This window comes from Polyodon spathula, chromosome 15, assembly GCF_017654505.1.
Source record: "Polyodon spathula isolate WHYD16114869_AA chromosome 15, ASM1765450v1, whole genome shotgun sequence".
Classification (NCBI taxonomy): Eukaryota; Metazoa; Chordata; class Actinopteri; order Acipenseriformes; family Polyodontidae; genus Polyodon; species Polyodon spathula.
In genome coordinates this window covers 10,252,591-10,269,551 of record NC_054548.1, presented here as the reverse complement: position 1 = coordinate 10,269,551, position 16,961 = coordinate 10,252,591, and the positions used below count along the sequence as shown (strand labels likewise).

Here is a 16,961-nt window from a genome sequence, read left to right as displayed (position 1 = left end):
ACAGTGCTGCCTGCCTCAGAATCAAAAGCTGTTTGATGATGGGGTTGAGAACCAGAGTGGAGTAAATAATTAATTAGGCAGCCTTTTGCTTTCCAGCATTTTCTCTCCTTGGTGCCTTCTTAATGCTAAACATCATTAAAAATGCTGGGCTTCATAACATGGCAAAAAGCTAAGAGCATACGAAACTAAATCAATATTTAATGTCTAAGTGATAAATATAACTGTTACATTTTTTGCTGTTAATCTCCTTGGGAGCCTGTTTTCTCCAAAGCCTTTGCCAAGAAGGTGTCCATTTATTAACATGATAGATCTCCTGATTCTCAACAAGTGTCAATCCACTGCCTGCAGCCAGCTTTAGATTTATCTGCCCTATAGGATTAGCCATTATTTACCACTATGGAAACAAAAAAGTACTCCATAATTTTTTTTAGTTTATTTTTTTTAAATAATTCTCCTGCACTTTAAAATTGTATTGGCTTTTGCATAAAAGATCAGCTTAAGTTCCCTAAAGCTCTTCCAGCCCTGGTATTGTTTCTGAGATCGATAAGGTATCCCATTTATTATTTTGAATTTTGAAACTATGAATAATATGAACACCAGTGGTGTCATTAATTGAATTAGTTGGTCACTAGTGTCACAGAACATTTTGCTTAAGGCAGATGGCTGCTTATTCAAGGTCCAAATTCATTAGAAATAATAACTGATTAATATACCTTACCTTCCCACTGCCAACACAAGTCATGCTTATCAAATAAACTATTATAAATGAGGCTCAGACAAGTACTTTCATCTCCCTGAGGAATAGGGTGTCTCACTGTAATCACAAGCCTTCATGTGTTATAGTCCTTAAGAAATAACCTTTAAAGTATAAAATAATATATTAAAACAATAATAGCAGTGTCAGGAGACCCTAATGAGATCCTGAGTCAGAGGCCTGTACTGGGACAACTGCCTGGGGTTTTCCAGACCATCGGAATGCTTAGCTTGGCCAGGTCACTTTGTAAAAGTTAGCTTTAAACTTTGACTTATACTGCAAATATCATGAAACCAGTCAAAAAAGAAATAAATAAATAAGAAGAATAATTAAAAATCAGCAGTAGAATGTTTACTGGCAATAAGGCAGCTGATTTAGCTGTTGTCACTTGCTATAAAAAACATTAGAAAAAAAACAAAACTACCCATTTTCCTTTCTCTAAACAATTCCGGCCAATTATACTATCGAGGAAAACATTTTCTTATATTTGTTTTGATAATAAACGGAAAATTATGAGAGATTTGATATTATGGAGAGGGAGAGAGAGGGTTCCTTGTACGGGTATATATATTAGATTATAGGTATATATATATATATATATATATAGATATATATATATATATATATATAGAGAGAGAGAGAGAGAGAGAGAGAGAGAGAGAGAGAGAGAGAGAGAGAGAGAGAGAGACACCACTGGCTGCAGTCTTTGTAGTGATTGTTACTGGCAGTAGAATGTGTACTGCTTTGTAATAATTGATACGTTGAGAAATTAGTTTTAATGATTACCTGGATGTTTGAGTATATGGTTGTATACTGACATTAAAAATAGCTTGTTAGCATGAAATGAAATAACTTGCACAATGTAATGTATATATTTATGATATATTCCTATTGAAACATTTAATTTCGGTTAGTGACCAGACCTCAATACAGGCCACATGATTATCTAAACAGACGAAAGACTTTTAACAACAAATACAGTAAACACATACACTTTACTGACACTACCATGAAATACTGTAACATGTGGAGCATCACAACCTCATTCCTGGTTTCATTCAATGTAGACCAACCAAGCAGTTCCAGAGACATCAACAACCCAGCCAAAAAGTCAGTTATTCAGTATTCAGAGAGGACACACAGAACCTCATGAAATAAGCAGATACAACCACTAGATGGCAGTCTGGTCAGAGGCTGTTCGGGTGCCACCAATTTATTCCAGCATCTCTGATGAATATCACCCTTTACTGTAATAATCATGCTGTGCAATAAGAGACACAGGGCCACTAAGGCCACTTTCCTAACTCCGCACTCCCTGTTTGGCTTTTCACATGACCTGACCATTGGAGTCAAACTGAGCTGCAGCTCAGGAGATGACTTGGTACCAGGAAGCAGCAGCAACTTTGAATTCTACGGGATATCCCACAAGTCAAGCATCACAGGCAAGATTGTAGTAAACTGTGGAGCCACATCAATAAGCGTTGATGCCTGACTCTCTGCCTAGTTCTCTCAACGAAAGGTACCAAAAAGTATCCCACTAGAAGTGACACGGGCAACAGCACATATTGAAAATAATCAACTCAGGATCCTTTCCTATGTATTTTGTTATCTGACATGTTGTAAGCCTTGATATGAATTGTGAGAAATACTTGCTGTAACTGGGCAGACTGTACTTAGTAGTATGTCCATACTTTTTGTATGTTATATTTCTAGTTTTATGTCTGACTGAATGTATTTTGACTTCACCATTGGGTTGGCTGAGGACTGTATTATTGTAATGCTGAGTCTGACACCAAAATAAGACATAATGACACTCTGCATTTACGATGTCCACAGACTACTAGACCTCATGAGCAGCAGTTCCTTTGGTTTTCCTAAAACACAAACCTGCTTTTTGTGGGATTCATAGTGACAGTATAGACAATCAACCTGGCGCAACTTAAAAAAAAAAAAAAAACCCTTAATTTAATGGCACAATTACATTTCATTTGCTGCTTCACATAGGAATTAGGGCTAAAATAAAATCCTGAACTATTGTATCGCACACAGCCAGAAATATTAATAGCAACTCAACATGAGCGAAAAATGTCCAGCCGAGTCAATATTTATTTCAAGTATTTAAAAGCTAGCAGCTCTTTGACTAACAATTTCCACGTCACCACACTTTCTATATTATCTCTCAATACAAAATACCCTTAGCAAATGACCTTAAGTGGCACACAATGGCACTGCAATGGTTATGTATTAAAATGCAGTAACAGGGTATGTTAAAAATTGTTTTGAAGCGTTTTCTTGTATTGAGGCAGCTCTGAAACAAATGGATGCACATGGTAAAAATATTATACAAATAATGACTGGAGTTGATGCTTATAGTGGAAAACTGTTGTCCCATGTGTTCCCTTAGACACTTTTGTCATAGAAAAAACATTGAAAAATGCAACAGAGCATAATGAAAGCATGGTATAGCATAGCCAAGCATTGCATAGTTAAACTATAATAAAGCATAGTATAACAACAGGCACTATTGACCTTAGAACAACAGATCATTTTTTGGACAACAGCAATTCGCATGGGAGTTTCAAGCTAAGGGTTTCATAATAGTTTTTCATTCTGTAGCTGGGGCTGACGGTTTAGAGGCCACGCTGTACAGTATCTTTTTTATTCTTTTTTCTTTGCTTCATTATGAGAACGCAAGTGAAATATTGTTAGTGGAAAAGTAAGCGTACATCCTGTACCACCATCTTAGCTTTTTTAAAGAGTATCTTTATTAAGAGGCCGCACACCACTTCTAGTTCATTATACGCTTTATTTGTGCCGCTCTACAGTTTGTATTTCAGATACAACAATGACAGCAAAGGGCACATCCTGGATTTGAAAACTGGAGACCCTTAGCTCAGGTTCTAAATTGCTCTGGAAATCGAAATCCTGGCAACAAAAAGATTCCTGCCAGTTTCGGGCCACGGACCTTTTCAGTACTAATAAAATCAGATGACATCAAGCACAGTGTACTGGGGGTTTTGTTAACTGTTAACCTGGTCAGATAGCCAGGGGCCTTTCTTGAAATGACATTATGGATCAATATATTGCTCAAGAGCATTTGTGTCAGAGCTGTGGGTGGAATAATTTCAGGCTTCTTGCATAACACATTAGTGTGTGTACATTAAGGACCATTGAGTTTGCAATGCATTTGTCGTCATGCTGCTGCATTATGGATTCACCTCTACATGACAAAGTGAACCATTTCATTACCAAACCAAAACAAGAACTGTATTTTGAGACAATAAATTGTAATCTAAAAATGGAAAATGGCATGGCTTATCAATTTTATTCTACAATGAGTTGTACTCAATGCTTTAAAAATCAATTTGTCACTTTATATTACCACACTAGCATCTTTATTGCTGTTCCCCTCTTCTGCTTACAATCATTCTTTGCTTTTTTTACATTTGATGGAATTGAAACAGGGAAACTTTGTGTGACAGGGCATGCAAGACCAAATAGTAACATGGTAATAACTGGGTAACTAGTGTGTCATGCTTTTACATGGGAACTATTGATGCAATGAATGTGTCACTAAATAGAAATTACCTGTGCCATTGTGTTACCACACATTTACACCAGGTAACAGGCACTTAAACAGTAGTAAACATGTAAGAATCCCAGTTATTAAAATAGTAATTACATGACTAGTCATGCCTTGTAATTAACTTTTAAATAACAATTATGTGGAATTTCTTTATGTTGATGACAGTATGTAAGCACTGTGTTTCCATTAAGGAACATAAATGTTGTTTTGACATGTATTGTATTTTTATAGCTGTCATGGCTTGTACCTACCTGTTAATGTTAATAATGGTATCTCCTGAAAGATGAAGTCCAGTGTGGGTGAAGCTTTAAAAGGCCACCCCAAGCTGTCAAGAGGGGTAGTTTAAGCCTGAAGGTTGTGCATTGCAGGTCTCCTTGCTAAAGTACTCTGGCATAGTGTTACTCAGAAGTGTGAGCAAATTAGTTTTTATTTTATACTTTGCTGTTTTAGCATTTATGAAGTTTCAGTTTAAGACTTTAAGGTATGCTGGACTTTCCACTGTTAAATAAGTGGTTTAATACTTTACAATTGACAACTTTTTGCAAGTTTTTTTGAGGGTGGGGGGGTTTATTATTATTTTTATTTTGCAATTTTTATTTTGTTCATTATTTCTGAACTTGGTTGCTTAGAAAAAAAATAAAACATCATTGATCAAAGAACACTCTGTGTCTTCCTAACATCTCCCTTGGTCGTCACATTTTATTGCACACGTTCATTGATATTAGATAGGGGTTTTAACTGATGAGCATGTTTGCTGTAATTGATTTATTTGATCAAATCCAACTAAAAACAAACAGCACTTTCATTGAACATCTTTGATCAGTTTCAAATGCATTTTCTAAATCATCTGTCTTTATCTGGGTAAGATAAAAAGTTCTAATTTTTTACTGAATGCTTTGGAGAACACTATTTAAAAAACTTTAAAGGGAAACATCAAGATTTAGACATGCAGCACACATACATGCAAAGTAATGAGTGAGAAGCTTCAGCATTGTTTCAGCATTATTCTGAGTGGTTCAGGAGCTGCCGTTTGGGTCTAGGTTCATATCTCAACACTATGTACAGAACAGTATACAATACGAATACATACTTTTTAATGTTAGTATGGTATAATATGATTTAATTCAAACGACCCTTTGTTAGACAGGCTAATGAAACCGGAAGTGTGGAATATATAAAGGTAATCCACACAATTTTAGAAATAGATTACACTGACAATACCCACAGAGAGTAAGCTTTGGATTCTCTGAGCTTCTGTTTCGAATGTCAGAGGACAGAGGGGCTTGTCTTCCCAACTATGGAGGTTTAATTTTCACTCTTTGCTGTAAAAGGCGTGCATTAAAAGATCAAGGTCTCATTCCTCATGATCTGACGGCTAACGTTTTTTGATGTGCTGAACTATGATGCTACAGTCCCTCTTTGATGCTATGACTCACACTTTTGAGACTTAATTTGCGCAGCATTCAGACCGAGATAATTCTTCACTGATAAAGTTAAAGTTAACTGGTGTTATTCAATTAGATGGAACTTGAAATGGAATACATATTGTTAACAGGAGAGAAGGAATCTGAGCTGCAAATCTACCGACCAGGAAAGGTGCTAAGTAAGGTTGGTGGTACACCTTCACAAGGATGGGCTGACTCGATGGTAGGACAGAACCGGAAATCGGCCATCTTGGGAAAAGGGCACATAGCAGTAAGATTGCGAACAACTCTGTTGTGATCAGCTGTGTTACATGTGGCACCTAGAGCACCATCTCTTGCACACGTTTTCAACCCTTGTACTGTTGAATTACTGTACTGTTTTAGCCCCATACCTTTGCTGTTATAGGGGGTGGATCATTTACTAAAAACTGACATTTACATTCAGTTCTTCCCACAACCACTCACATCCTGATATGTGGTGTCTTTATGGGATCCTGTGGACTGGAGGATGGACTCCGACATTACTGCATCTCTGCTGGAGACCACAGGGGTGGCACACAATTAGCCGAGCTTGCCTGTAAGCTGCATTGTCCTCCAAAGCTGTAGCTCTGGGTTGGAAACTGAAAAGAAGGCACACGCTTCGGTGGACAGGGTGTGTTTGTCTTCGCCCTCCCGAGTCAGTGCAGGGTTGGTAGCAGTGAACTGAGCCTAAAATAATTGGACATTCTAAATTGGGAGAAAATTATATATAAAAAAAAAAACAATTGGAGACTATTACATTTAAAAAAAAAAAAAAAAAAAGATTTGTTGTTGATTCAACACCTGAGGAGCATCTGAGTGGCTTTCTTGGATTGCATCAGTTGGTTGCAGAATACATGACAACTCAAATACTGCAACACCTCTCTGAAGGAGGTTTTAATGCTGACAACATCATCAGCTAGTGCTACGATGGTGCATCAGTGATGAGTGGGGTTAATGGAGGTGTGCAGGCTTTGCTGCAAAGAAAACTAGGAAGGCAAATTCCATACATACATTGTTACAACCATCAGTTGCACATAGTTGTGGTGCATGCAATTCAAAGTGAACTTTTGATCTTTGTAGTTCTCTGTATGCATTCTTTCATCAACACTACATTACTCAAAAGTACAATGGCCTTTCACTAAAGAGATTGCTAGACATTCACTGGACAAGCCATTTTGAAGTGAGCAAATGTGTTACTGATCATCAGGATCTTATTCTTGATATACTATCAGAAGTCTCAGAGGATAATATTGCTTCCATAGACTTCTGTACAGAAGCATCTAGACTTTTTTCCCAGCTGAAGAGACAGCGCTTCTTTGTTCTCCTTTGAAAGTATGGGTCTAAATGGTGGCCCCTCTAAGAGTTCTCACCTGCCCCTCATCCTAAATGAGCTGGAGCCAGGCCTGGTCAGCAGCACAGTTACGGAGCGACTGAGACCAGCACAGAGACTATAACAAAATCTGAGTACGCTTGAGCAGAAGTGTTGACTTGTAAAATCCAATGAGCCTATTTGTGGACAACACTGCAATATATAGCTCTTACATTACAAAACATATTTAGCATAGGCCTATAGAACAACATAGGCCTAATGTGCAATATTAATCTTAATATTGCATGACGTCCATTTAAGTGGACATATGGTTTAACATAAACTGTGAAAAAAAATGAAGTATTTGAACAAAACATATTCCATATTATTGCCTAAACATTACTTTCTTTGAATATATATATATATATATATATATATATATATATATATATATATATATATATATATATATATATATACCTGCTCTGCTTTTTTTGTGTAAAAGGATTTTACAGAAATCCCTGAGCTGCTCGGTGCTGCTGATCTTTTCTCTGTCGCTGTACTGTCACCTTTTTTTTGTAGTACCTATCAAATGCCACTAGATGGCAGGCTTTTTAATTTCGGTAGACGTCCAATGAATAGGATACTATGCATTAGTGATGTCGAAACAGAGTTTCTATAGGAGACAATCACTTTAAAATAGCTGTCCACTGTAATGATCTCTATGCGTGAAAGGGTTAAAATAACTTTGCTCACAGAAACAGGTTCGCCCATCGCATTGAAACAAAGAAAGGTAAGTGTTTTTTTTTTTTGTTTTTTTTTTTTTAATTTATGTGTTTATTTTTCAGTAACCTATACTGTTTATTGTATGGTCCGTCTAGATTTAAAAAAAAAAAATCATGTGGTCCGCAAACAAAAAAGCATAAGAACCACTGTTGTAGTGTAAGGGTTCATGCACCACTCTGTTCTAGCCATCACATGCCAGGCTACTAATTTTCAGCTAAGCAACAACAACTGTCTTCTGAGTCATGCCAAATAACAATGACCTTTCTAAACAAGAGGTTTTCTGTATTTGTTGGTAAGGTAATTTTAATGTATGGATTTTTGGCAATGGCTTTTGCAGTGGTCCCTTAATCCTTAGCGCACATAGGAGACACTTGATTAAACGTTTCTCGATATTATTAATAGACATGCAACTAGTTTACCTGCAGCAGTGGGGGATTATACATCACACTTAAGTTTTAGGTAGCTATGATGAAGCAGCCAAAGCAAAATTGGTGGGATGTTTTGGAACTTTGGAATGGACGCAGCTAAGGCTTTCACTAATGTTGAAAAAAGAGAATGAGAGATGCAATACCTTTTATTGGACTAACTGAACAAAATGTATCACAAGCTTTCAACAAAGAAGGTTTCTTTTATTTATTTATTTATTTATATCCCAATAAAATACATCTCTATGTCTATCATCTCTGGACTATACGGCTAGCATTCCATCTACCAACGACTGATGTTCAAACCCGTAGTTTTAAAATAACACGATGCTCTGCACTTGTGTTAAAACGCATACGATACTTAACACACGTGCAGAGCATCGTATTATTTTAAAACATGCGGTTCTGGATATGTTAGTGATTTAAACACACACCTGTTTCAACACTTATACAGTGCGTGTCTACTCACACAAGCGAAGTCTGTGGTAGACGGTCTCACTCCGTTTTTTTTTTTTTTTTTTTTTACCTTCCACACAGGTTTTTGTTGTCTTCCGGGTGTCTGTTTCATCTCGCGATAGTGCCCCTCTTCCCGGTCGCCATGTTGTAATCCGGTTGGTGTTGGTTCGGGGCCTTCGGGGATTCAGGAACAGGAATAAAGTGCCGAGCCGAACCGGAAAGATTTAACAATAAACAGAGCCGCCGCGGCACCGGGGGAAGCCCACCCTCTTGTGCACTGCCTGCGGGCAACATCGAACCATGCCAGGCGGGAGGGAGTGAGCAGACGGTAAGAAGGCTACTTTTGACAGAGAGTAGGAATTGCATTGTACCTGGGGGGGTTTGGGGGGGATTATCTCCGCCTTTTCAGACATCAGCATTACATTGCCCAGTACTGTTTCCTCACTGCTGGGTGCGTGGTGGGTGTACGAGTCGCTGCTTTTTGACAGTGTTGTTATTGTTGCTGTTGTTGTTAGGGGGCTGTGGTTGTCCAGAGCTGCGTAATGTCCACATTACCAGTGACAGCACTTTTTTTCTTGAGGGAGGTGACTTGTATTATTTACAGGATTTGTCCACCTGGGTATAAATCCGACATCATTGCAATCTGTCTGTCTTCTAAACAACACCCACCTTTGTCTAAATAAGTGTGCCACGGACGGTGACAGTAGTCGTTAATGTGTCAGCAGTGAAAGTGGTGTAGCTAGCTCGACATTGCACAACCGAGTCCAAACTGAAAGCTACTAGTGTACTGGTCGTTGACATAAGCCATGATGTATCTTCTCTATTACGTGGGAAGCTTGTCTTATTTTCACTGGCAGATACACTAGCAAACCACAGTAGAATTACCCAGGCCACATTGTGTCTGCAGCTGACTTGCTAAAATAGCCTGCCATTCCATGAACGATTGACAAACTGGCTTAAAGTTACTAATGATGGGACAGGTAATGCGTTTAAGTACAGTGTGTAGGAATGTTAATACCTGTGTGATGAATTAAAGGCGTTTCAGATTTTGAAGTCTTGGATGTTGGGCCTGTCTTTAGTACAGGCCACCGGTGCACCAAGATAGCCTGCATACAGTATCAATAACTTGCATTGTGGTATGTGAAAGTGTCATCTTTAAGTGCATTGCGTTAGTAAGACTGGCTTTAATTTCATTAGTTAAACAGTTGTTTACATGGGCAGTCAGTTTTAGTTGCTGTTGCAGAGTACTGCTGAAGCAGATTTTTAAATTATTGTAGGGTTATTTCTTGAACGTGGGAGCTTGCAGAATGGTCATGGAAGATTACAATCCAGATTGTGATGCATTATAATTTATATTGGTTAACCTTTCAGATTTGTATTATTTAGATTCAGTGTGAGATGGCAGAGTAAACCTGTAGTGTTAGCAACCACATTGAAGTGTTCATTTGGTTGTCATTTTCCAGAGCAACAGCTGGAGTTTTTCACCAAAGTACCAGTTTTTCTTTTGCCCAATTTGAAATAGTGTTTCTGTAGCCTCACTTGCATGACATATCTTTTAGCTTTGTGGGGCTGTACGTATGTCGTACGAAAGATACCCTTTAATTATTTTACTTATTTTTATTTCTGGTTGAATTGTTTCATAATAAATAATGCACTCATTAAGGTGTTGAGCTTGTGGTAGGAGGTGTACTGTAGCAATTCCTTTGTTTCCATGGTGCTCAGTGGTGCAGCACCCCCAATACTAAGATTTCATTGGCTGTTGTGGCTAATTTCCAGCAGGAGCTAGCTAGCTGGCCATGCAGCTAACTGTGATCCCCAGGGTAATGATTTATTTATTATTGAACCAGGACACAGACAGGCTGCATACTAGGTTAAAGCAGGTTTTTTTTTTTTTGTTTGTTTGTTTCTTTTACATGAAAATCAAGTGCAATGTCTTTGTCTCCCCACAACCATTGCCCTCGCATCTTGCTGTAGGTTTTGTCATTGGATAAATGACTATAGTATGTTCTTGCATACCTGTGCTGCAGTGTTGCTAAATAGAATTAAGCTGACATGCGCTCCAGTAGTCTTAGTGTTAGCCAATTTATCAAAACCTATTTTGCAATATTGTTATATGTTAAAATCTGCTTCAACATTAATGGAATGGGGACAAAGATCAATTGGCTGATTGGTCATATATTGCAGTTGTTCTGATTGAAGCAAGTCTGTTACTCTTAAAGCTGTTGACAAGTTCAGTGTGTGACCTGTAATCGGCTTGTACATCTTACCACCTTGTCTTTCATCATCCTAAACATGTATGTCTTGCACCGGTATTGTACACATTTTTTGCTAGACATAGCTTTTTTTTTTTTTTTTTTTTTTACTAAATGGCCATTTTTCGGTCTATTAACATTAGTGTTGCACTTACATTACATGCCTGATAAAGCTATATTCCTGTTAAATGCATTAGGTGTAAAGCCCACATCTTTTGAAAATGCACGTGGTCTGTTCTTGATAATTTCATGTTCTATTTAATTAAATAGCAGATGGGTTAGACAATTAAAGCTAAACTTGCTAGAACTGCTGTTAATGAGACATCAGTGTTTGCTGCATGCTGAACCCAGCAGCTTTGTAGAAAGCTGGATTGCTGGGGTAGGGAATGCATACTACCCAACATTGGCCAGCATTGCTCTCAGCATTTTGCCTGGGAAGAGTGCTGATGCTGAGAGATCCTTCAGCCATTTGATGGTATGAACCATTTTGAAAGTTGACACTAAAAATTACAGATAGGTTTCAAACAGGTATTATGTGTTAAGCTTCTAACAATAAGTATCAAATAGTCATTTTCTTTTTGCACACTCCATACTGGGCATTACAGCATGCATTGCAATTAGTGCTGGGACAAATATTCAAACTGATATTTTCTGATATGCGTTCGGATACAAAAATCCGATGCACGTATTCACTACAAATGACAAAAATACCTTGGACTTATTTACCATCTCACCAGAATTTGCACAACAGTTTTAAAAAATGTCAAATGAGCCTCGATTTAAAAGTTTTAGACAGTAAAAAGCCAGATTGTGCACTCACGCGCTTGCAGTGAGTTCTGTGGAAAGACATCTGGGACAAAAATTTGTTGTACTGTACTTTTGTTTTATTTGAAGTGTTTTAAAGTTATGTTTCAGTTTGTTTACTTGTTCATTTACTGGGGTAAAGTAAGTCCTACACAACTTATTCTTTACTCCTGGAGATATTTTCCTATTTTAACGTGTTGTAAGGCCTTACTGTAAAATAAAGACACACACACAGGGTCCACGGCCACACCCCTTGCCCCTGCTGCTATTCTGTCTGCCTCCGTTCAGAGCAATCTAATGGCTTTTATTACATTTTGAAAAACTGAATGAATATCCAAATGAATATTTAAATTATGAGCGATTGTCCGAACATTAAACTCCTGTGTTTGTGCAAGCACTGACTGCAATTACTATAAGTCTAGTTTCCACCAACAGTATTTATTTCAAAGAGGCAATCGGTTATATTTAAAGAACACTAAGAAAAGTTTGTTTTGTAGCAATTAATTTTACAAGGCAGACGATAACTTTTTGGAGCCGAGTATTTAATGGTGATTACGACTGGCGTATGCCAAGAAAAAGTCTTGATTATTGTTCGTGGCCCCCCATGCTTTTCCATACAAGTTTATCTGCAGTAGTTTTTCATGTACAGCACTGCATTTCTCTAAATATCTCTGCCCTTGCAGTGCATCCCTCTGGGGTTTGTATATAGTACATGCAGTGTTGGCAATATGAGTCTCTCCTGTTTTTTTTTTTGTTTTGTTTTTTGTGCATCTTGCAAAATCTCATGTGCACATTATAGAGCAGCCCTTGCCTATATAGAAGAGTATGCAAATTCCCCTCTGCTGGCTGTTTTGGACAGCGTTACCTTTTTTTAGAGTAAATATTTAACTCTGAGTCACCTGTCCTATTTTGAGATGTTTTCATTGCTATAAAAACTTATTTTACAAAATGTAACGGTATCCTTCACTTTGCCTTCAAGCTAATAAAGCTGCCATATTGTGGTCATGGTACTCTGGTTTCTGAATAGCGGCTGAGAGAGAAGATTGCACTTCAAGCTGAACTTTGGTATTGGGTTAACAGCAGCCAGGCTTTTGTATTGTTTGCATGGGCTGCAGAAAGAGTTACAGCTGTTGTGAAGTTGACAATGGCACAATGTTTATTGTGTGCTAGCTTTATTTTTCAATAGTGCTAAATTTGGGAATGTTAAAAAATGTAATGAATTCAATGACGAATGTTTTGACTACTGTAGAAGGTCTTTCTGATTGTCTTTAGTTAGAAAGACTTCTAGTCAAAATGTTTGTCATTAAATTGGTTACGTTTCTTTTGGTATGTCTAAAAATCAGGGTTGCCATTGCATGCAGGCAGTACTGATGCAAAACCATTTCGCCTCTATGCTAATCCCCAAATCCCCTTTATCTGTGTTTTGAGGATAGATGGCTATTTCAGACAAGCTGTATCTGAACAATTACAAAAAATAATGTGAAAAATAAATTGGTAAACCTCACACAATATCGAAACAACTTCAGCTAGACAGTTGGAGTTGACATTAAACATCTTTCCATGGTTTTCTCACTGGATCCTTGCTAGTTCTTACTAGCTGGTGGTAGATCAGCAACCAGTCTTTCGGTGTTGGGAGATTTGCACAAAGTCCCACATATCCCTATAACACTAAGCCTGGAGGGCTTCTGATTTCTTTAGAAGTAGCCTAATGAAAAAAATCTCCTTTTGACATTGAGCATTTGAGCATAATTAAAGTAAAGCTTACATTGCTCCTTCAGTAGACTAATCTTTTAAAGTTCAAAACCTATCTTCAGGGTCCCAGAGTGGCTGGCCTGTTAAAAGCAGGGCGAATCATACAGCACAAGTTCTCGTCTGTGCGGAGTCGCCGGTCTTCACTTGGGATTCCAAGCATTGGCGCCTGTGGGTTAGAGGCAAAACCAGCAGGGACTGCTTCTCCTCATCGCGTACAGCGAATCCTGCTTAATACTGGTAACTTTAGGAGCCTGAACTTTACAGTGTAAGGTTAGGTTTCATTAGCATGTTTAAAAATGAAAGTCACTCTAATTCTCAGTTCAGGCTGCCTCACACTTGAGTTCACTGTTCTTAATAGAATCCCCGTGGACACAAATGGACTAGATAAGGGGTTTTTGAAACGGTACCCTGTCTGTCTGGAGTTCAGTTTGGGTGCACAGAATTAAGTATTTGGAAGCACTTGTATTTGCTTTCTATTCAGCAAAGTTATTTTAAACATTTACAGTGCAGACTATTTTATATTGTTTATCACGTTACCGTTTACTTCCCATTTCCGCTTAATTGTGTGTGCCATTTAAATTAATACTTTATTACTTGGTAAAAGCAGGGCGAGTCATACAGCGCAGGTTCCATTTCAAAAACAGAAAACAAATTCAACCAGTCGCTAGTGCTATTACTAAAATGCAGACGCCTAAAAATAAAACAAAAAAACATACAAGTATGAGTATTGTGATCTATTATGTATGTTTACCGGAGCATTTGTACGTCCTAAACATTTTAGAAACAGTGAGCGTCACTGATTTTAGTATTTAATTGTATGACAAGTTGAAAACAACGAAGTTAAGGAGAAGCACAGAGCGATCTCCATAGGCAGAATCACCAGACCCCTGCTCCACCCACCCTAATATCATCGCTCCAGATCTTGTATGTGTGTAGGTGGAAAGTACAGACATAATAGAATGGGTTTATTTTGTTTTATTTTAGTTCACTTTTAAGCTGCTAAACAAAAGTGAAATATTTATGCACGGTTGTTTAGAGGTAATATATAATACTGTAAAAAAATTTAAAATAAAATTCAAGATCATTATTTTTTGTACTTTACATTTTTATTTGCATGTAAAATGTACCGTATCCCCAGTTGAAAATACTTGGACTAGATCAACAAAAGGGTCTAGGGATTGATTCAAGTAGTTTGTCTTTACTCACAAATGTTGTTAATTTAGGAGATGCCCACGGAGAGCCATTGTGTTTTGTGTTTATTCCATGCCTAATAATCATTTGCGTATGATGATAGATTTCATTAAGCCATTTATTTTTGTCTTGCGGATTAACGTTTCCAGTGCTGAGGGGAGCTCTGAATTCAAAGCTTGGTGGAGCTACTGAAAGCAGGTGATTGAAATATGAACAGTAAATACACTTCTGAACACCCATGTGCGTAGTGTAAAATCAAAGCAAAACAAGAGCACGTTTCTTTAAGATAACTGATATTTCGCCCCATACCAACTTTCTCTAAGGCAAAGGATAACCCTGCTTCGACAGTGCTAGATGGTAGGAACCCTCACCCTCGGAATCTAAATGATTGTGTGATGTTTATAGAACACCCTCTTGTAGTTTTCCAACAGATGGATTTGGTGTGCATTACCTCTTTCTTTACTACACACTCGGGCTCTGTTTTGTACCCGCTAATGCTGGCACCAGTCCATTCCCTCCAGATGTGCTGAAATAAGAGCCCAACCCCTCCATCTCTTGAGACCTGGAGAATCCCAAAAGGTAAGGGCCCCATGTTGGTAAGCATCCTACTGCTGCCTAAACTCTTAAAACACACTTGACATTAAAGTAGTTCTAGGACAAATACTGATTGAAATGTATTGCAAAAATGTCTGCATCCATTCATATAACAGAGTATCAAAAATATATAATGTAAAAGGAAAGCAATGCTTAAATGAACTCTGAAATAATTACCATACATCTGCTTTACCAAAGTGTGTTCCTCTCCGCTCTTTTTAATAGGTAATTTTATTGGGTTAACAGGTTGGTTTTATGCAATATAGCCAGCACTACATTTAACATCTTGTTAAAATATGTCTAATGTAGTGTTGGCATTTTAACAAGAATAATTAAAATTATGGGAATTAATGCTGTATACATAAATATATAAAAAAATAATTTAGCATGAACTTGATCTGGACTTTAATATAAAATAAAGCATGTTCTGTGTAACGTCAATCATAAGGTTATCAGATAAATAAATGACAGCTTGTATTTTATTGGTAAATTTGATCAGACAAAATAAATATAGTACAATATTTAAACATTTTAATGTTGGTGCTGTGTGGATTTTAAAGCAATATCTCTTCATGATTTAATGGTTTTTTGTGAAGGAGAGAATTTTTTGTTATCAGTTTTTGAATAAATATATCAGAAGACGCAATTCACAAACCATGCAGTAGTTGTCAGCACCACATGACTGGAGTGCTATATCTAGTGGTGCAACACTACCCATAAAACACATGCAACCAAGTCTTTGTACCGTACACTTGACCAGTGTTTAAACATTTATACTATAAACTATTCACACCCCTACTAAGAAATCATCCAGTTGTTACTGTATATAAGGCTGGAACCACATTCCTGAAATGGAGAAAAACCTGTAAAAAGAAAATGTAATCATTATAATGCATGTACTGTGTCACTGCTGCTTTAATAGACCGATTAAATCTAATTTCTCTATCAGTTCAGTGGGCTGAGCAAAGTAATGTGCATTGAGCCAGCACTTTCTGTAGTCTGAGTTAAAGTGGTAGAAGGAAGATACGTAGAACCCTGGAAAGTGAGCTAAAGAACTACGTTTTCCACAATGCCTTAGGCAGGCATGATGAACTGATTAACAAGACAATCAGTTAATTGGATACAGCAGTGGGTAATTGATGGAACCAGGGCAGGTATAAAAGGGAACTCCAAACAAACCTATGGTTGGCAGTGCTGCAGGAAGGACCTGTATGGACCCGAGTCCATGAAGGAAGTTATTTTTTTTGTTTTATATTTTCTTTGTGCTCTTAAAGACACTCCATGTCTACAACGTCTTTAACCCCGTTTGAAACTCTGAAAGGTGGTTGCAGAATTCCCTTGTCTTGGTAACGAGCTGCTGTTCTGCACATTTATAAAAAAAAAAATGTTGTAGACAGGATGGAGCGTGCTAGATTGTCAAACCAAGAGATGGCTGTTGTGTGGTTTTAAGAGGCGCTTGTTTATGCTTATTTGTAGATGCTGCACATAGAGCTAATTCTGTGCAACACCTTGAGTGAAAAACTTGTGCACATAAGCAGATAACAAATCCATTGTAATTTTAAAATAAATTTCTAGTCTCTTTTTAGCTTTTATTTAAAGTATCATCG

At 37.5% G+C, this 16,961-nt stretch overlaps 1 protein-coding gene across 5 annotated transcripts in view; it reads left to right on the top strand.

Annotated features, from left to right (window-relative positions):
• The first annotated feature begins 8,842 nt into the window (after positions 1-8,842).
• Positions 8,843-16,961, top strand: part of LOC121327768 (TGF-beta-activated kinase 1 and MAP3K7-binding protein 3-like) — a 43,648-nt gene continuing 35,529 nt past the window's right edge. For 3 of the 5 annotated variants that reach the window (XM_041271963.1, XM_041271962.1, XM_041271957.1), the window contains exon 1: positions 8,843-9,089. The gene's annotated coding sequence lies outside the window, so the exon portion shown is untranslated. Of the gene's footprint in view, positions 9,090-9,691; positions 9,742-15,180; positions 15,340-16,961 lie in introns of those variants that run through there. The other 2 variants (XM_041271959.1, XM_041271960.1) reach the window with 2 other exon arrangements.